The 22,557-nt window shown below is 40.0% G+C and overlaps 1 long non-coding RNA gene across 1 annotated transcript; it reads left to right on the forward strand.

The window, feature by feature from the left end:
- Positions 1–205: 205 nt before the first annotated feature.
- Positions 206–20,946, forward strand: LOC139753212 (uncharacterized). Its single transcript, XR_011713662.1, has 4 exons — positions 206–1,013; positions 13,902–14,031; positions 14,541–14,595; positions 19,206–20,946. It is a non-coding gene; the product is annotated as an uncharacterized lncRNA (long non-coding RNA).
- The last annotated feature ends 1,611 nt before the right edge of the window (positions 20,947–22,557 follow it).

Below are 22,557 nucleotides of genomic sequence, written 5' to 3' on the forward strand. Positions count from 1 at the left end.
TGCGTTTGTGCTTGCGACTGTGTGTTTGTCTAAGGGTATGGGTGATAATGTACGTGAATGTATACTTGAGTATGTATGTCAGTATGTATTTCAGTGCACGTTCGGATACACCCTGTACACTTCATTTACCCTCGTAAGTCTTTACTGGACTCTTTCGGACGAGTAGGACATTTTTGTGGTCCCAAAATCCGTTCTTTTGCGGTAAGGCTTCGACGCTCACAATGGAGACCCCATTGTCTCCGTGTGGTAAAGTAGAGTAAAAGAAAGAGAAATACAACTCCATAGTATGGTTAGTGGTAACTGTAGTCAGTGTGACCCCTGTTGACAGTGGCAAGTCCAGCTGATCCTGAGAGAGACAGGTGATGGATTCGGAGGCAGTCGTAAAATTCTGAACTTGTCAACAAAGCAGTTCACACAGCGAGTGATCCGAGAATGAAGCAGGTGAAAACCTCAGTCAGGGGTGGTTCACATTTTGATGGAAATGTACCGCTTGCTCCGCGTGAGAAGGTATTGATTGATTCAGCGGCGAACCTTTTTAACGACTGGTGATGAAATGATGATAAGAGATAAACACAAAATCCAGGAAGCGTATCTGTGAACTGCGGAGCAAGTGTTTCCAATGATTCACTTCGACTGAGTTGAAGCTTCGCTCTCGTCTGTAGTTCAGAGTGACGTTGTGTTTGTGTGTGAGTGTTGTGTTACTTTCCTCCTCCTGGTGAGTTGATTTACCCTGGGGTGTCCTCATACACTGTGGGAAAGATCAACAGTTTGGGTGGACAAGAACAAGAGAAGGACACGATGTGCCGTGCTGTGTGAAACTCCAGCTCTTCCTCCTCTCTCTCTCTCTCCCTCCCAAGCTGAGAACCAAGCGACCAGCCTGGACCCCTCTGGTGTTTAGGGTTCGTTTATTTCTGCTACTTGAACATCCCTCGAGGGATAACGACGACCTTGTTGGATTGGCTACTCGACGCTCGCCCACGAGCAAGTAACCTGGACACCCCGACCAAATTATGGTGAGTTGACATGATGCAGATATCATTTGTATTCGTTCGTAATTAACCCATGACTCCCTTCTAAAAGGGTCCTGGTGTTATCCCCAGGATCCTTACTTTTAAGAAGCTCCTGCAACCGCAAGGCTACGCTACATTCAGTAGCAGGGATAGGATAGTTGTGGCTAAGTTGATCAAATTGAACGGAAAGTGTCAGTGATAATATTCATTTATTGAAAGTATCCATATCAGCAGACGTAGCATTACGGAGACGTGTGATTATCATAGTTCCTTTTTTAAGTTTGCCCTCCGACCTACACCACAATGGACCGCGTTGTGATGATCTCCATTGATTCAGTAATCGCTATGTAAATAGCAGCGCGATCGTTCCTTCCGACATAGCATAGCTATATCATAGCCAAGGTTATAGACTTAGCAAAAAAATTCGTATATAAATGTATCCGCGTGATCTGAATGTGTGCATGTAACTGTGGGGACGTTGTTCGATTCGCTGGGCAGGAGGTTGGCAAGGTCTGACGAAACAGGCGGGAATTAAAATAGAGAAATAGTAGTAGTAGTAGTAGTATACAGCTCTGTGACCGCTTTCTGGGGCTCTTGCAGCTACATGGCTGCGCTACCATCAAAAGCAAGGAACCTTTGGACTCCTTTGGAGTGAATGATTTGTCGGTTTTCCTGTATTGCCTTTCCTTTGCAGATGATGATACAGCCTTTTGTCTCGTGATGTAACCGTAATTAAGCGTTGTCCCGCAATATATATATATATATATATATATATATATATATATATATATATATATATATATATATATATATATATCAGGTGTTTGCTTTGAAGAATGTATGTGAGAAATACTTAGAAAAGCAAATGGATTTGTATGTAGCATTTATGGATCTGGAGAAGGCATATGATAGAGTTGATAGAGATGCTCTGTGGAAGGTATTAAGAATATATGGTGTGGGAGGCAAGTTGTTAGAAGCAGTGAAAAGTTTTTATCGAGGATGTAAGGCATGTGTACGTGTAGGAAGAGAGGAAAGTGATTGGTTCTCAGTGAATGTAGGTTTGCGGCAGGGGTGTGTGATGTCTCCATGATTGTTTAATTTGTTTATGGATGGGGTTGTTAGGGAGGTAAATGCAAGAGTCTTGGAAAGAGGGGCAAGTATGAAGTCTGTTGGGGATGAGAGAGCTTGGGAAGTGAGTCAGTTGTTGTTCGCTGATGATACAGCGCTGGTGGCGGATTCATGTGAGAAACTGCAGAAGCTGGTGACGGAGTTTGGTAAAGTGTGTGGAAGAAGAAAGTTAAGAGTAAATGTGAATAAGAGCAAGGTTATTAGGTACAGTAGGGTTGAGGGTCAAGTCAATTGGGAGGTGAGTTTGAATGGAGAAAAACTGGAGGAAGTGAAGTGTTTTAGATATCTGGGAGTGGATCTGTCAGCGGATGGAACCATGGAAGCGGAAGTGGATCATAGGGTGGGGGAGGGGGCGAAAATTTTGGGAGCCTTGAAAAATGTGTGGAAGTCGAGAACATTATCCCGGAAAGCAAAAATGGGTATGTTTGAAGGAATAGTAGTTCCAACAATGTTGTATGGTTGCGAGGCGTGGGCTATGGATAGAGTTGTGCGCAGGAGGATGGATGTGCTGGAAATGAGATGTTTGAGGACAATGTGTGGTGTGAGGTGGTTTGATCGAGTAAGTAACGTAAGGGTAAGAGAGATGTGTGGAAATAAAAAGAGCGTGGTTGAGAGAGCAGAAGAGGGTGTTTTGAAATGGTTTGGGCACATGGAGAGAATGAGTGAGGAAAGATTGACCAAGAGGATATATGTGTCGGAGGTGGAGGGAACGAGGAGAAGAGGGAGACCAAATTGGAGGTGGAAAGATGGAGTGAAAAGGATTTTGTGTGATCGGGGCCTGAACATGCAGGAGGGTGAAAGGAGGGCAAGGAATAGAGTGAATTGGAGCGATGTGGTATACAGGGGTTGACGTGCTGTCAGTGGATTGAATCAAGGCATGTGAAGCGTCCGGGGTAAACCAAGGAAAGCTGTGTAGGTATGTATATTTGCGTGTGTGGACGTGTGTATGTACATGTGTATGGGGGGGGCTGGGCCATTTCTTTCGTCTGTTTCCTTGCGCTACCTCGCAAACGCGGGAGACAGCGACAAAGTATAAAAAAAAAAAAAAAAAAAATATATATATATATATATATATATACATATATAAGAACATGTAATGTTCGCAGATAAATCAATGTAAACAACATTACAGTTTGTTCACAGTGATTCGCATGTGAACATTACATGCTCTGATAGACAGACATGACCGAGAAGCTCTGGCGATGATATCCGGGGGGGGTGGTCCTCTGGACCAGAGTGTGGGCGGCCTGGCCACCCTTACATGCCCATAGCAAATGGACGCCGACGTAGAACTATATATATATATATATATATATATATATATATATATATATATATATATATATATATATATATATATATATATAAAAGTCACCGAGATTAACCGTTATCACCGGCCAGTTTGTCGTGCACGCCATGCTTATCCCGTGAGTCGTAATGCTGCTCGATACAAAACTGTAACAAAAATAAGCTGATTGCATAAGCAAACGAAATTATGCATGAAAGTTTTTGCTCGTCTGTGGTCAAGTGGTTGCGCCATTCGCTTGCTGTTCCCTATAGCCTGGGTTCAACTCTTGTGCGCGCAATGGTAAAAAAAAAAAAAAATATATATATATATATATATATATATATATATATATATATATATATATATATATATATATATATATTTATATATATATATATATATATATATATATATATATATATATATATATATATATATATATATATATATATATATCTATATGACTAATTCTCCAGTTTTGTCCTATAGAACACGTCCACATAATTGAATATTTGCTTCATGGAAGATTATTGCTTTTTTCACAAGTCATATCGATAAATATTTTCCATCATAATGTTTATTATTCTAATCATGTTTGTTTTAAAAGCATCCAAATCAACTTTGCTCCCTCATAACATTTAAGTTCAACGTTTGAACAACATCTATTGTCATAATTATTCATGCATTCGTTAGGAATTGTTTTTCTTCGGGTTATTTCATCTGTTCGTTTATTTGATCCTTTATTACTTGCTTATTTTCGTAAGAGAGTCTTGTGTGAGCCGGAGAGCCTGGCAGCGCTCAGTGCCTGTGAAAGTTGGCCATGCCGGCCGGCCCAGAGCTCCCCGAGCAGCAACACTTTCTATAGTTTTCGATCCGTAGCCTAGGGCTGTAAGACGCTGTTAGCCACCTCTGTACTCGGGGAGGCAGGAATTCCGCTATTATTTTGAAATTGCTGTGTTTTGAGGCGTTTGAACAACGGGCAAAAACACGGTCAAATCTTCACTTTTCGACACGGAATACCCTGCGAGGTTTTTGTACCGAAGGGCATCACTCTGGGAAAAGTTTAGTATAGAAAGCTTTGGTCACGTTTTGACGCGTGATTTATATAAAAGACTTAAGTTAGACGTGGAAACGTAATGAGGTGTAGGCCATACATTTTGAAACCTAACCTACTTCACGTGGCGTTTGAAATCATCTACCACACAAGTACTGCTCATACTATTCAGCTACTTCTGTCACTATCGCTTACTCTGGTTTACCCTGTCATCGTAAACGATATTCTTGACGGGGAGAAAGTCTTTCTAGGCCAGTGGTCTGACACCTGTGGAAAACGCGGATCATAAGACACACTGGCGGTGGCGTGTGTGTTAGGAGTAGAGGTGGAGGAGAACCAGAAAACGGCCTTCTCCAACCTCGTCTCGTAAAGTCAAAGTATATAGGGGACACTCGAGGCATCCCGATGTGGCAAAGGACTCTCGCGGGGTTTGACTTTCTCTCAACCGTGTACACAGGATTTCTAGGGTGCATGACTCTCCACACTCAACAACAGTAGGTAGTCGGTGAGTGCGTCAGGTGAGGGTCGTCCTCGCGGCCCGCCAGGTCGTACTAGATATTAGTAAGGCAAATAGAAAGTTGTAAGAGAAGAGCCAGTTGTACGTTTTGCTTCATCAGATCTGTCAGGGAAGGAGGGAAAGGAGCATATAATTGGGATTTAATTCATTTGTTATTCTCGAGGACAACAACTTCCCTCTAGACGAGATCGACTGATAAATGAATTCTTCAGTTCGAAACCCGACGTTTGTCCTGGAAGGAGTGGAGTTACCGTTCTTGATTAAGACATTCCACATAACATTCATACTGTAGCAGCACGTTAGGAGGGGAGAATAGACGGCGAAGAGTGAATAAATCAAAACAGTAACTGTGGATTAAATTTTGCGGTTGCAAAAGAAAAAAAAAGGCACACTCCATAATCGATTTTGTATTTAGCACGATACAGATGTAAGTGGATGGAACTGTGTTGTATATGTTGGCCGATATATATATATATATATATATATATATATATATATATATATATATATATATATTTTTCATACTATTCGCTATTTCCCGCGATAGCGAGGTAGCGTTAAGAACAGAGGACTGGGCCTTTTTTGGAATATCCTCACCTGGCCCCCTCTGTTCCTTCTTTTGGGAAAAAAAAAAAAAAAAAAAAAACGAGAGGGGAGGATTTCCAGCCCCCCGCTCCCTCCCCTTTTAGTCGCCTTCTACGACACGCAGGGAATACGTGGGAATTATTCTTAATCCCCTATCCCCAGGGATAATATATATATATATATATATATATATATATATATATATATATATATATATATATATATATATATATATATATATATACATATATATATATATATATATATATATATATATATATATATATATATATATATTTTTTTTTTTTTAACTATTCGCCATTTCCCGCGTTAGCGAGGTAGCGTTAAGAACAGAGGACTGGGCCATTGAGGGAATATCTTCACCTGGCCCCCTTCTCTGTTCCTTCTTTTGGAAAAAAAAAAAAAATTGAGAGGGGAGGATTTCCAGCCCCCCGCTCCCTCCCCTTTTAGTCGCCTTCTACGACACGCAGGGAATACGTGGGAAGTATTCTTTCTCCCCTATCCCCAGGGATATATATATATATATATATATATATATATATATATATATATATATATATATATATATATATATATATATACAGCACTCCATCTGCTTGTGGCTACCCCTCGAGTGAAAAGTCACCTTCGGCAAGGTTAGGTTATCGGAGAACATTCCCGCACGATCTTCTCACTCCAAAGTTGACCAACCTTTCCCTGCTACTGATTATAGCGGAACATTGAAGCTGCAGGCAGGAACCCCTAGAGAAGGGATCCTGGTGTTGATATGTATGATAGAGTAACAGAGAGGTAAGAGAGATGTAATAGGAGTGTGGTTGAGAGAGTTGAAGAGGGCGTGTTGAAATGGTTTGGACATGCCTGGGCCTGAACATGCAGGAGGGTGAAATGTGAGTACGGGATAGAGTCAGTTGGAACGATGTGGTATACAGAGGGCGACGTTGTGTCATTGGACTCACCTGAAGTTGTCGGGGAAACCATGTAAAGGTCTGTGAGTCCCTGTTGTAAACATGGGGTTATAGCTTATGGATATCAAGCGTGGCAAATAAAGAATGGACATGACCGAATGCAATCACTTGTTAACGCGGGAAACGTCAGACAAGTATGATATATATATATATATATATATATATATATATATATATATATATATATATATATATATATATATATATCATAGCTGCCTGATCAGTATACAGGTCCCAACAGTTTACTCAAACACACATTGTGCTGAAGAGTCGTGTCTGCCACATTTACAAGGTTGTGTCCCCTGGTTGCGTGGCTGTCGAGGCAAGGTCCCGGACAGTGAGGTCAGAGTGGCAAATTAATGCACTGGAAAGAAATAATTTCTCTGTTTTTCGTGAGTGGATGCGCCTGTTAGCTGTATAACTTACGATTTATTTTCTCGCATTAGTGTGTGTGTGAGATTTTTGATGTGTTTAATATCGTTTTTCTTAATGTTATGAAACTGACATCTGTACAAAAAGATACTATCTCTGTCAGTGCAATAGACTAATGGTAGGAATCCACTGTGTAGCGAATATTACTGAGCTAAATATCCCATCAGAAGGCAAGATAAACTTTACAGTGAGAACTGGTGATTTAAGTTTCGTACGCTTTACTGTGAGAGTATGTGATTAAGCTTCATGCCGTCAAGCCGTACATGTACGTGAGACAGTGTGTGTATACTTACGACGCATCGTAGAACTCGCTGCAGAACAAAATACGAGGTTCCGATAAAGGAATCGTGTGTGGGTTCCGATAAAGGAATCGTGTGTGGGTTCCGATAAAGGAATCGTGTGTGGGTTCCGATAAAGGGGTCGTGTGTGAGTTAATCGTTGCCAAGTGTTATATGAGAGAGGAGAGAGTGTGTGTATGTGGGCCGAAAGCCAGCAGCCCATGGGTGGGTAAGGGAGAAGAAAAGAACAGCTACCTGGGCCAGAGGAGAAAAACTTGAGATTCTGTCATACTGGCTCACTGCGGCAGCCATCACTGACCTTCCTAATACCCAGGTGGGTAGTACCGGTAGGAGAGAGAGAGAGAGAGAGAGAGAGAGAGAGAGAGAGAGAGAGAGAGAGAGAGAGAGAGAGAGAATAAATTATAACTTTCTAAAGTATAGGTGAAAATTAGTTTGACGAGTTCTGAGGTTGTTTTCCTACATACAGCCAGTGGGTATTTAGAGCAACGTGGGAATTTCCTTTACGCAGAGAGAGAGAGAGAGAGAGAGAGAGAGAGAGAGAGAGAGAGAGAGAGAGAGAGAGAGAGAGAGAGAGAGAGAGAGAATCCTGTAAAATATCCCTTTCACGTAGTCGGCCCAAAACGAAAGTGAAGGAGGTCCGAGCCAGGCAGGGACCCCACCCAACACGCCCGGCGGGGGAGGCACACCTGCTACATTTCCCCTACATTCCTACCGGAGCTAAGGTCGTGGTAGATTCGTAGAGTCGCGTGGGTTGGGGTGGGGAGGAGGGGAGGGCAGGCTCCGAGTCTTCTTTATGGGCGAGATGAAAGTGGTGGAGTCGGCTTTACCTGGGGAGATATGAAATCTAGTAATCACATCTTCGTCTATGGGTCAAGAAGTTTGGATCAGTATTTACATGGTTGTATTTGTAGAAATGGAGGTACCGTTATTGTAAAAATAAAAACAGGTTTTGATAATGTTACTTCGATGCACTGGCTTTCCTTTAAGGGGTGGTTCAGGCAGCTAAAGATGTCTTAGGTGGCGCAGGCTAGCTTTGGGTGTTGTGGCTTGCGGGAGGGTCGCTGAGTGTGGTAGCGCCGCCATGGCTGGGCAGGCCACGCTCTGCCTGGTTTTCACTGCTCTAGTTCTTGTACTCGCCCCGCGCCACCTTGGTGGCGCTCGACCGGGCACTGCCCCATGCCAGTAGGGAGAGGGGTGGTCATGAAGTACTGCCCTTGCTATTATCACTCTCTCCTCTGCTACTTTTCCATATATCGTATGATACACGGGTCTGGCCTGGTCAAGCCATCTTCTTAGATTCTTACCTTCGTGTTCAGGGAACACACTTTGTCTTCAAAGACAGCAATTTCTTCCTTCACTGTAGGAAACGTACGGTATTCAGACTGGTGGTTCTCTTGCCAGACCAGGGAAGCAACACATCATGTGACAGCACACGTACTGAGAGATCAATGCTTGTGTGGGCAGAGTTAGGTGTTCTGGACATTGCATTGTCCATCCGCCGCTAAACATTCTTGTCTTCATGATTACCCAGGTACAAAGACATGGTACGAACTTCATATTCACACCATTGTATCCACTGTGGTGACAAACTGATTGGGCTTTAGGGCATGCAACTGCAGAAATTTGCATAATAGGAAAACAAATTATTTTTTGTTTCCCTTATCCCTTAGAAAACACATAACAGTAACCTCATATTTACACCATCCGTAATCTCTAATCTCTATCCAGTAGACGAGGCAAGTAAATTTTGTAACACGGATCACTTGAAATTCACCCTCACCCTTTTTTTACACCACCGTTTTTCTATTCTAAGTACTAGTCTAGGTTACATTAGATTACGTTTGTACCCTGACGAAATCTAACCTAACCTACGAATATGTTTGGACAACCTGAGAACATTATATGCCAAGGTTTTTCATACTTCCATCATGGGTGCTTCTTGAGAAGGTAACGAGTTGATTGTAGCCCTTCGGATACGTACATGCATAAAGTTTCATATCAGAAAAACCTGATTTCTGATTTTTTCTTAGTCATTACTTGGGAGTGCTGTGATGGGAAGTCGGAATATATCATGTATATGTATTAGGCGAAGACAAAGATCGGGGGCATACAAATTTTTACAAATTCATAAATTCATTTATTATGAATTGCTAGATCTCGTGTCAAACCTACTTTCTATTAATGTGTTAGTCTGACGAATATTTTGGCATCTGCATATTCCTGAGCTCATTAGCATAATTTCTGCATCTCATAACTCGTGTCAATTGATGCTACGTACTTATAGAGGTATTGGTCAGAGAAAAATGTTACTTTTTTACGAATACTGACGAGCTCACTGGCATTTTGTTTGATGCACATTGATGAGCTTGATAGCTTATTCTCTGAAGAAATAACTCGTTCAATTATGGGAGCTTCGTGTTTAGCATGGTCTTTTGTCCCACAGCTACATAGTATATGACATTATGTTGGTGCCCCAGTGGTTGTCATTTGTGCTCTTCCTTACCTTCGTCTATCTGTCGTCACAGTTTTTGTTAGTATAACTCGGGAATAATACACAAAAAAACACAGCACATGATAAAGCTTAGGTACCACCTGTGGAGGTGAACTGTTTAGATTTTGGGGTCATGTAATTGTATAAATCTGTATACTAATTGGGACTATTTTTTCAGGAGTGCTTAGTCATGGAAAGGTCATATTTATAAGATATATCGTTTGGAGGCATTTTTTTGTATTGGCAGATCAGTGGTCTGTGTATGAGCCTTTTGTAGAAGCAGCTCTGACAAGCAGGGATCTTAGCTATGTTGAAACATGCTCAAGCACTTAGTTAGCCGCCTGGTAATGCTGATACCAAAACTAGTAAGTCTGATCTTTTAGGTGTGCGTTTATATTAAAACAAGTTCAGGCAGGAATTTTTTGTTTTAAGTCTCTCCATATAATGAAGATGTCCTATTGGTTTATTTAGCAGCAGGTCATAGATTTTAACAGAACAAGTTGATGACCTTTGACAAGAGATTTTATTTCATTGTTTCACCTCTGTATATAACAGGTCACTTCTATATATCAACATCAACATGCATTCTTCTATCAATTAAAAAAAAATTGCTTTCATACATTTTCAATTGTTTAATTCTCGTCTTCACACACCCAGCATGACTTTCAACGGAAAGCCCCACCTAATGTATGTTAAATGTACATTTCTGAAACCCTCTCTCTCTTGTTTAACATCAACCTCCGCTATCACATAAGAAGATATACAGTTATAGCCACAGCTGCTAAAACTACTCACTCCCAGTCCTCGTTGAGAGAAACGAGAACTGGGTTGGGTCATGTGGTGACAAATATCGCCAACACAGACAAACCAGTTAAATGCCCCCACAAGTTACCTCAGTGAGAAAAGATCTGCATACAGAAGCTACAACAGCACTTGCATTTATCCACTCCTGGGGTCACTAAGCCCAGCCTCGTCTTGTAACCATCAATTGAAATAACAATTTCGTATGTTTCACGATCACTGTGTGTTTTGAAATGGTTTGGTCATATGGAGAGAATGAGAGAGGAAAAATTGACAAAGAGGTATATGTGTCAGAGGTGGAAGGAATGAGGAGAAGTGGGATACCAAATTGGAGGTGGAAAGATGATGTGAAAAATATTTTGAGCAATTGGGGCCTGAACATGAAGGAGAGTGAAAGGCGTGCAAAGAATAGAGTGAATTGAAACGATGTGGTATACCGGGGTCGACGTGCAGTCAATGAACTGAACCACGGCATGTGAAGCATCTGGGGTAAACCACGGAAAGTTTTATGGGGCCTGGATGTGGGAAGGGAGCTGTGGTTTTGGTGCATCATACATGACAGCTAGAGACTGAGTGTGAACGAATGTGGCCTTTGTTGTCTCTTCCTAGCGCTACCTCGCGCGCATGCTGGGGGAGGGGGTTGTGATTTCATGTGTGGTTGGGTGGCGACGGGAATGAATGGAGGCAGCAAGTATGAATTATGTACGTGTATATATGTATATGTCTGTGTATGTATATATATGTATAAGTTTAAATGTATAGGTATGTATATGTGTGTGTGTGTAGACGTGGATGTATATACATGTGTATGTGGGTGTTGGGCCATTCTTTGGTCTGTTTCCTTGCGCTACCTTGCTGACGTGGGAGACAGCAACAAAGTATAATAAATAAATATATATAAATAAATAAATTTTTTTTTTTTTCAAACTATTTGCCATTTCCCGCATTAGCGAGGTAACGTTAAGAACAGAGGACTGGGCCTTTGGGGGAATATCCTCACCTAACCCCCTTCTCTGTTCCTTCTTTTGGAAAATTAAAAAAAAAACGAGAGGGGAGGATTTCCTAAAAGGGGAGGGAGCGGGGGGCTGGAAATCCTCCCCTCTCGTTTTTTTTTTTTTTTTTAACATTTTCAGCTTATAAGTATTGGTTCAGTAATAAAATGTCAATTGGAGATATGAAACCATAATTACTAATAATATAATATTACTAATAATATCCCTGGGGATAGGGGAGAAAGAATACTTCCCACGTATTCCCTGCGTGTCGTAGAAGGCGACTAAAAGGGGAGGGAGCGGGGGGCTGGAAATCCTCCCCTCTCAATTTTTTTTTAATTTTCCAAAAGAAGGAACAGAGAAGGGGGCCAGGTGAGGATATTCCCTCAGTGGCCCAGTTCTCTGTTCTTAACGCTACCTCGCTAACGCGGGAAATGGCGAATAGTTTGAAAAAAAAAAATATATATATATATATATATATATATATATATATATATATATATATATATATATTTTTTTTTTTTTATACTTTGTCGCTGTCTCCCGCGTTTGCGAGGTAGCGCAAGGAAACAGACGAAAGAAATGGCCCAACCCCCCCCCATACACATGTATATACATACGTCCACACACGCAAATATACATACCTACACAGCTTTCCATGGTTTACCCCAGACGCTTCACATGCCTTGATTCAATCCACTGACAGCACGTCAGCCCCGGTATACCACATCGCTCCAATTCACTCTGTTCCTTGCCCTCCTTTCACCCTCCTGCATGTTCAGGCCCCGATCACACAAAATCTTTTTCACTCCATCTTTCCACCTCCAATTTGGTCTCCCTCTTCTCCTTGTTCCCTCCACCTCCGACACATATATCCTCTTGGTCAATCTTTCCTCACTCATCCTCTCCATGTGCCCAAACCACTTCAAAACACCCTCTTCTGCTCTCTCAACCACGCTCTTTTTATTTCCACACATCTCTCTTACCCTTACGTTACTCACTCGATCAAACCACCTCACACCACACATTGTCCTCAAACATCTCATTTCCAGCACATCCATCCTCCTGCGCACAACTCTATCCATAGCCCACGCCTCGCAACCATACAACATTGTTGGAACCACTATTCCTTCAAACATACCCATTTTTGCTTTCCGAGATAATGTTCTCGACTTCCACACATTCTTCAAGGCCCCCAGAATTTTCGCCCCCTCCCCCACCCTATGATCCACTTCCGCTTCCATGGTTCCATCCGCTGCCAGATCCACTCCCAGATATCTAAAACACTTCACTTCCTCCAGTTTTTCTCCATTCAAACTCACCTCCCAATTGACTTGACCCTCAACCCTACTGTACCTAATAACCTTGCTCTTATTCACATTTACTCTTAACTTTCTTCTTCCACACACTTTACCAAACTCAGTCACCAGCTTCTGCAATTTCACACATGAATCAGCCACCAGCGCTGTGTCATCAGCGAACAACAACTGACTCACTTCCCAAGCTCTCTCATCCCCAACAGACTTCATACTTGCCCCTCTTTCCAAAACTCTTGCATTTACCTCCCTAACAACCCCATCCATAAACAAATTAAACAACCATGGAGACATCACACACCCTTGCCGCAAACCTACATTCACTGAGAACCAATCACTTTCCTCTCTTCCTACATGTACACATGCCTTACATCCTCAATAAAAACTTTTCACTGCTTCTAACAACTTTCCTCCCACACCATATATTCTTAATACCTTCCACAGAGCATCTCTATCAACTCTATCATATGCCTTCTCCAGATCCATAAATGCTACATACAAATCCATTTGCTTTTCTAAGTATTTCTCACATACATTCTTCAAAGCAAACACCTGATCCACACATCCTCTACCACTTCTGAAACCACACTGCTCTTCCCCAATCTGATGCTCTGTACACGCCTTCACCCTCTCAATCAATACCCTCCCATATAATTTACCAGGAATACTCAACAAACTTATACCTCTGTAATTTGAGCACTCACTCTTATCCCCTTTGCCTTTGTACAATGGCACTATGCACGCATTCCGCCAATCCTCAGGCACCTCACCATGAGTCATACATACATTAAATAACCTTACCATATATATATATATATATATATATATATATATATATATATATATATATATATATATATATATATATATATATATATATGCGGCACAAAATCACAGGTGCCAGTACACATAGCATATACATTATATTTAAAGATGCAAAAAAATAATGCTCACTTGAGGACTTTGTTCCAGCACTATCTCACTGCCCATCATATCTTTCAGGCTGTGGTTCCAACACCAACTTATTGCCCATCAGATGCTCGCATGAGAGCGTGGTGTCATCTGTCATCACTGATTGCTCATCATATGTTCCCCTGAGGAGGTGGTTCCGTTACCATCATATTGCCCCCAGGTGCTTTCCATGAGGACATGGTTTCATCACTAGCTTACCGCCTATCAGATGCTCCGATGAAGATGTGGTTACATCACTAGTTCATTGCCCATCAGGTTTCCCTTGACAACTTCGTTCCATCAATAACTTGTTGCCCATCAGATCTTCCCATGAGGACGTGGTTCCTTTACAATCTTATTGCCAATCAGATTTCCTCATGAGGACGTGGTTCCATCACTTGCTTATGCATACACACACAAAAAAAAAGTTTACTGTAATTCTTAGATGCACAATACCTATTTTATCATCAAATGTCTGACTGTTACAACTGGGTGGTTTATAAGCATTGTAGGTAAGCCAAATTTAGATAAGCATGTAATCATTCAAGAATTTTGCTACTCCAAGTTATTGCTTGAACTTTGCTAAAAGTCTATCAAAGATGTAATTGGGATTTCCAAATAGGACAAAAACTATTCTGATCAACATCCTGACAAAATCATCTTGCTAATTCACCTTCTCTTTTGCACTAGGAACCAACATTAGCAGCCGCAGCAGCAGCAACAGTTGAATGTGTTAGTTGATAGGGTGAGTAACGTAATGTATTTGGGATTAGGTGGTGTGCTGAGTGGAGAGTCCTGATATATGGTATGGTGAAAAAGAGAAGGACCGTTGCAAAACCCTTGCAAAAGATGAAGTGTGGCAAAGGTGGATGAAGCTTCTGTTGTTTATCAAGAAAGGGCAATAGTAGTGTGGTTGATTGGTTGGTCCGGCTATTCAGCGTTTGTATGGCCAAAGATGTGGTGGGAAAGAATTCTGTTCTGTATACCTGGTTAGGTGTTTGGAGTGGTGGTGATTGAGAGGTTGGTGGCAAGCACCAATCATCAGACTGGGAGAAACAGTGTGGCTTCTAGAGTAGTAAAGGATATGTGAAAAAGAAATTTGATTTGAAAAGGGTGAACATGAGAAATACTTGGAGAGAGAAGATGTGGTCATTATGGATTTGGAGAAAGAGTATGATAATGTTAAGAGAGGTCTTGTATGAGGTGCAATGAATATAAGATACCAAATGCCATGAAGAGCTTTTACTTGGCAAGTAAGGCATGTGTGTAAGCAGGATCAGAGGTGGAGGTGGGTGTTTGTCAATGTGTGTCACTGTAGTTAGTTATCTTTTTATGGATGGGGTGGAGAAGTAAATGAATACAAGAATATTAGAATGAGGGGTGGGTCTCTGATATACTGTATTTGGGGGTTGGAGGAATGGTAGTAGAATCAGTTACTATCTGAAAATAACATGGCTCTATAGTGGCTGACTGAAAACTCAAAAACCTGGGAACAGAGTTTGGGAAAGTGTGAAAGAAGTATAATGAGAGTAAATGTGAACAAAAGCTAAGGTAAAAAGGTGTAGCAGGATGGTTTTTGTGATTCAAATGGGGAGGAACTGCAGGAAGGGGGAAAAATAGCATGGGAGATACATAATACCATGGAAATTTTATGGGAAAGTGTGAACAGAAAAAGCTCCCAACCAGTTTAATAACATACGCTCTGGTGCTGGATTAAGGAAACAAAAGGTTAAAATATAATGTGTAATATTGAATTATTTGCTGACATTGGCTAATAATGAGGTAATCATGTAACCTTGATGAAAGGTACCAATATTCTTTGTATTTTCTACTTCAGGATTTGGTTTATTCCCATGTTTAACCACTAAACATGAAAAATCATTTTTGTCCACAGAACTTCTTAGCATTATTCTTGGTCATTTAATCTCTATTCAGAGTGAAGAAATATTTGTATGTAATAATGTAAAAATTATTTGGTATTTAGAAAAAAATTTTTAAGAGCTCCTTGGAGTCTGCTTTTGTGGAAAGGGTAATTTTAGGTCTTTGAGACTTAACAGTTGGGTATAAAAAAAAGATTTACCATTTGTGCAGGCTTTAATGAATTTGAACTTGCACTTTTCATTTAACATACTTCTGTACTGTTACATGATGAAAAAGTCATTTTCTGAATTCCCATAATGGCTAAAATTATCATGAAAATAACTTTTGGAAAATCCAGAAGGGACAGACTGTAAGGTCAAGACACTGGGGAAATAAACCACCTACTAGTGAGAGATAGTTGCCTACCATGGATGCATTAAGGCCAAATGGACACCCTACTTTGGACAAATCATTTTCATTGACCTCCTTGGTTTTTGGAATGTGTATGAGTTGTGATATATCAGCTAGGAGTTGGAAGGTTTGGCTGTTACTGTAATATGCAAATCAGTAGTATCAGAAAAACATCGTTTTTCTCATGTATTTTTCCCAATACACTTTAATGTCTCTACTCTGGTGCTTCATACTTTGGCACATGCAGAGGTAATGGCACTTGGTAAAATGGTATTCTGTTGTCTTGGCATTGCTGTAGCCCTGGCATTTGTGTGTCAACATCTTTTTTTTTTCTTTTCAATCCAAGGGAATCTGTTGTTCTTCCTTGTCTCTGTGTATTCTACCCTTACACGGGTATCCAACAAGCATCCAAGATGCAGTGATGAGTGTAGTAGTGCTCTTAGTATGAAAAGAAAGCTTATGATTATGCATAAAGTAAAAGATTTCACATTAGGTAGAGAAGGGCATATCAGTGCACAACCCATGCAACCATTTTGGTGTTTCTTTATCACATAAGGAATTAATGTAAATGTTACCAGAATTTTTTGTTGTCCAAATATGGGCATTTCTAGGATCGGATTAGTACAAAGAGCAAGATCAGCCAACCATGATAAACTTACATACATATACTATGGGTTAAGCAATGAATAATCAAGATGTACCCATTTCTGGCCCTGTTTTACTTAAAAAAAGACCAAGCAATTTCATTTGCAGTTAGAGAAAAGGAAGCCTTGTGAATTCTTTACCAGGTGAGTGCAAATAATTGGAACACCATGGTATCCACTGCCTGGAAATGAGAGGTAATACACTGCCTACGGATAAGGTGGCTGCTGAGGAGCAAATACATGATTTCTCAAAGTTGTTGAGATGAAGAGGTAACTCCTACACATATCTACTGTGCTGATGAGGCTGACCTGTCTTGGCATGGTATTCCAAAAAATGGCTTGCCAGTAAAGATGAAATTGTGGTAACAAAAGTCAAAGAGGCCAAGGGCAGGCTTACTGTTCTGATGTGCACTAACACTGCTAGAGCACTCACGTAAATTGCTGGTGGTTGGCAAAAGTACTACACCTCATGCCTCGAATGGAGTGAAGGATATATCAGTGATTTACTGTAACAATAACAGTGCCTTAACAATTGATTCTTATATTATTGTGGGTGTTCGAAAGCATTGCTGTAAGATGGTACTGGCTACAAACTATACAATTGATCATATCTTGAATAAATCTTCTGTCCAGCCAAATAGTGAAAGTTTAGCAGATAACTGTTCTGTCCAATGAATACTGAAGGTTTAGCAAAACAGGTTGATTGATAAGTACAGTGAGGACTACGGTTGAAACGTTAAGCTTGAATAAATATATATCCATCTATATCTCCGATGCCTGTTTCATCCAGAGCTCCCTCAAAGGGAAGGCCATGGCAATAGAGTTTCCATAACTACCATAATCCAATGCTGCTTCTTAGCCTTTAGCACCTCACCCTTAACAGGCCACAGGCAGAGGGCAACTCTAGAACAGAGTTTGTGGAGACATTTTCTCTCAACTTCCTCCTTTCACACATTCTTGTTGATCCTCAATTAAACAGGAAACTGCAAACAGGCAAGAAAAAACAAATACTAACAATAAAAGGATTGCATTACAAATGAAAGCTAAGAATGGATGTGATCAAGTGAGGCCTTTTCTTCATCTGTTTCTATTGCCACTCCACTTATGAGGGAAACAGTGAAAAAGTACAAAAGAAAGAAGAAAAAACAGTGAAAAAGTACAAAAGAAAGAAGAAAAAACAATGAAAGAGAAGTAACAGCTTTAAAAAACCCTCGCTTACTGATTTTATATGTAACAGCATGTTCCAGATCCCCTTTAACACAAGATACATAATTACAAAGAAGTTCAGTCTATATCTCTCCCCAATTCTGTGGATCAAATGCATCAGACTTGTTAAAGGAAACTGCAGGCAAAACACCCACAGCCATGTCTAACTGTAATAAACACTTTCTGAGTGTGGGGTCCCTACATTAACACCCAACCCCTTTAATTGGTGTCCATAACAACTATGGACATGGAAGATATAATCTTTAAGGCATTTTCCCTAAAGCTTCCTACAAGAAAGTTAGAAGACTATGCTTCACCATTTGGAAGAGCAACATTCTCATCTCTAAACAGCCAACTTAAAGATAATTATGAATGTTCATAAAATAGGACTGAGGATTAATATCCTCCTTTTTTTAACCAATATTGGTGACTCCCAGTCATGTACTAAATCCCAAGTTGCTCAAGTCCTATATACTTGGTGCCACTTACATTCACAGTTGGACAGGATCGGATGCCTTATCCTAAACTGAATAAATCATTAACCTGTTCAGTTCTAGCTGCAAACAGCACCACTATCAACTGGTTAACGTTGCAAGTATGTAAACATTTTATGTGAAGCAGTCCTATTGCCTAACTTGAACATTGACTGTCAAATCTTATGCCTACTGTGTCAGAGGTAGCTACTTATATGACTAATAATAATAGTTCTATCACAGTACTTTAAAAAACAAATATCAATTTTGAAATAAATTACTGAGTCCTCCTGAGCAGCAGAACATGGATTACAAATTTGTGCAGAACAAAGGATATCATAGATTTCAAGTAATCTACAATAAAAACATGTATCAGGAAAGCAAAACTCCATATAATTTCTTCATTCTCTAATATGGTCCCCTTAGCAATATCAATACCAGTACTGTGGAAAAATCCATAATTCAGTAACTTCTAGACCTAAAGACTGCTGGACTACTAAAGACACTAGAATGTAACAACTACTTTAACTGTACAACTCGGTCCTTCATTTTATCTAATTGTTAATATTCACTATCTATTTCTAATTTTCTCTTAAACTGAATATTCTGAATTACAAGTAACATACAAGTTCTTGACAAACAGAAAATAATTATTCTTATTCTCATAATCATATTTACTAGAAATGTTCAGATATCATCAAAGATTTTAAAATCTCGTAGTTACATCTTGCCTAATTTCTTGTTTCATTTTATTTTTCTAGGGTACCACTACGTTGTTAATGAACCTCTGTGGTAAAGCAGTTAGTGTTGCTGACCATGACGCGTTCATGAACCACCAACAGTGGAGCACATAGGTTCGAATTCTGATTGCAACAGTTGGCCCACAGTCGACCCAGATGTTCATTCTTCTCAAAGAGCTGGTCAATAAAATGGGTACCTGGCTTAGGTAAGGCTCCTGGGAGCCTTGAAGAATGTTTGGAAGTTGAGAACATTATCTCTCTGAAAGCAAAAATGGGTATGTTTGAAGGAATAGTAGTTCCAACAATGTTGTATGGTTGCGAGGCGTGGGATATGGATAGAGTTGTGCGCAGGAGGGTGGATGTGCTGGAAATGAGATGTTTGAGGACAATATGTGGTGTGACGTGGTTTGATCGAGTAAGTAATGTAAGGGTTAGAGAGATGTGTGGAAATAAAAAGTGCGTGGTTGAGAGAGCAGAAGAGGGTGTTTTGAAATGGTTTGGGCACATGGAGAGAATGAGTGAGGAGAGATTGACCAAGAGGATATATGTGTCGGAGGTGGAGGGAACGAGGAGAAGTGGGAGACCAAATTGGAGGTGGAAAGATGGAGTGAAAAAGATTTTGAGTGATCAGGGCCTGAACATGCAGGAGGGTGAAAGGCGGGCAAGGAATAGAGTGAACTGGATCGATGTGGTATAACTGGGTCGACGTGCTGTCAATGGATTGAATCAGGGCACGTAAAGCGTCTGGGGTAAACCATAGAAAGTTCTGTGGGGCCTGGATGTGGAAAGGGAGCTGTGGTTTCGGGCATTTTTACATGACAACTAGAGACTGAGTGTGAACGAATGGGGCCTTTGTTGTCTTTTCCTAGTGCTACCTCGCACACATGAGGGGGGAAGGGGATGTTATTCCATGCGTGGCAAAGTGGCGATGGGAATAAATAAAGGCAGACAGTATGAATTATGTACATGTGTATATATGTATATGTCTGTGTGTGTATACATATGTGTACATTGAGATGTATAGGTATGTATATTTGCGTGTGTGGACGGGTATGTACATACATGTGTATGGGGGTGGGTTGGGCCATTTCTTTCATCTGTTTCCTTGTGCTGCCTCACAAACGCGGGAGACAGCGACAAAGCAAAATAATAATAAAAAATATATACACCTAGCTGCATACAATAATTCCAGCTAAATACTGTTTCAGCCAGATATATAAACTACAAGACAGAGGATGTGACATTTGCCCTTTCATGCCCTGCTTAGATCAAAGATGAGGAATGATTTGGTACCCTAAAATTATTCTCCCTAAAAGGCACAGACTCTTAGGAGATCTAATTGAAGTTCTCAAATATATAATTTCAGCATGAAAAATTTGTTCACATTACACAGATTTTCAATGAGCAGAAATATTACCAAGATAAATGGAAGGATGTGTAAAAGCAGCATAGGCAATTTTTTTTTACACGAGTGTTTGAGCATGAAATAAACTATCTTCCGATAGTGTCAGAGAGGAATTTGGTTTTACTAGATTTGCTGGTAAAACTCAAAGATAACTTTTAAAGTCTTGTAACAACTTGTAACAGACTCAAAGGGAGATATAAACAGGAACTTTGTATGACTCCCTTGAACAATTTGTTCAGTGTCAAAAGCAATGCCTTTATCTTTGTTTCTACTGCCTCATCTAATGCAGCCAATCTTGTGAAATTAATAGTTTTTAAAGTATATTCTGCAGCTCGAATAAATGCTCACTAGACATTCTATGGATGTTTTTTTTTACAATACTGTAGAGGCAAATTTACAATAGTACTGCATAGTGTCCTATTATAGTCATGTTAGTTTGGGCCTTAAAGGTATGGGGTCTGGGTACGTGGGCCAAAGTAATATGCTTACAACAGTTATGGTCCCTTTTGTATGTGTTTCTTACCTGAGGCAACCTCTTTAGAAAGAAGTATTATTAGTTTAGCCTCATATAGCTTATTCTTGAACATCCTTAATAAGTTAAAACTGAAAGGGGAATAATTTTTTGCCTAACATATATGATTATGTGAGAATGAATGCTAAATGAAATTCTAAAATGACCATATTCACTTGGTGGCCAAACAGGTAAGGTGACCTGATCACTGCAACAAATGGATAATACGAACACTAGTATAAACTTTACAAAAACAGTAAAATGGTATTAACTTTACACAAGCACAACAGAAATGGTAAAGGATGTAAACAGGCATGATAAGAGCTTTTAAGATCACCCTGTTCCTATAGTCACTAAAACTAGCCAGCTTATTCCAAAAATTCTACTTACCATGTTGAGGGTTTACTAACAATCAACCTTGGATACCTAAGAACTATACATACTGATATAACAAACTTGTGTCACCTCTCAAGCAGTCTGTTTTGGCTCAGAATTTTCCCAACAACTAGACCACTTGAAGCAACACTGCAGTAATCAATGGTGCTTCTCACTCCAAGCCATAACATAGCTTTGGTAAAAAACTAACAATGACAATCATTCACCATACCCTAATATATCATTTAAAGAATAGGTAATCACCAATTGCAAAGTTCACCTCTCAGGCAGATATATATAGGTTAGATGACCTACTTCTGGACAGATGATGAAATGAATACATGACAGCAAATCATATAGTGACTGAGAATGGAACAGACATCAGATTAACAAAAGGGTGGATGTGTACACATATAGACACTGGGTGGTAACAGTTCTTCCTCTGCTATGTATAGACAAACTAGTTTTGAAAAAACTAGAGATTGAGAAAATTTAAAAACTTTATTCATATTGATTAGGATTTCATATTGGAACATAAGTTACCTCCGAGTATGAAGTAACCCTTTTGAGGCATAAAATTTAGATCAGATTGATCAGCTTTTGGTAAGATGTTGAAATACTCATCAGCATGCATCTACATTTCTAAGTTGCATAACTATACATCAGTCACTGTCTAAGAACAGAATGCAGAACTAAAGCTCAACCAAGGTGTAGATGCGCACATGAACACAGGTGCAGAGGCCAAGGATAGTAGAATAATTAACTCTTCCTCTAAAGGTGAACTGAAAGGGTCATAAGCAGACCTTGCCTACACCAGTACATGCTACTACAAAGTTTGACTTGCAACCGGAGAAACATTAAACTGAGAATACTCTTAACAGGAAAAAAAAAAAAAATAAGATCATTCAGGGATGGAGAAATTACTGTTCTGGCTAAAAAAAAATGTATATCTTCATATTCTACAAACATTAGTATTAATATTTCTTACCTTAAAAGCCACACTGCAGAAGCCTTCCACATTGGTATCCTTGTCAAATCTTTGGAAAGGTCAAACCTTATATATAAGCTTGTGAGCAAGGTTG

This window comes from Panulirus ornatus, chromosome 14 (assembly GCF_036320965.1).
Source record: "Panulirus ornatus isolate Po-2019 chromosome 14, ASM3632096v1, whole genome shotgun sequence".
NCBI lineage: Eukaryota > Metazoa > Arthropoda > Malacostraca > Decapoda > Palinuridae > Panulirus > Panulirus ornatus.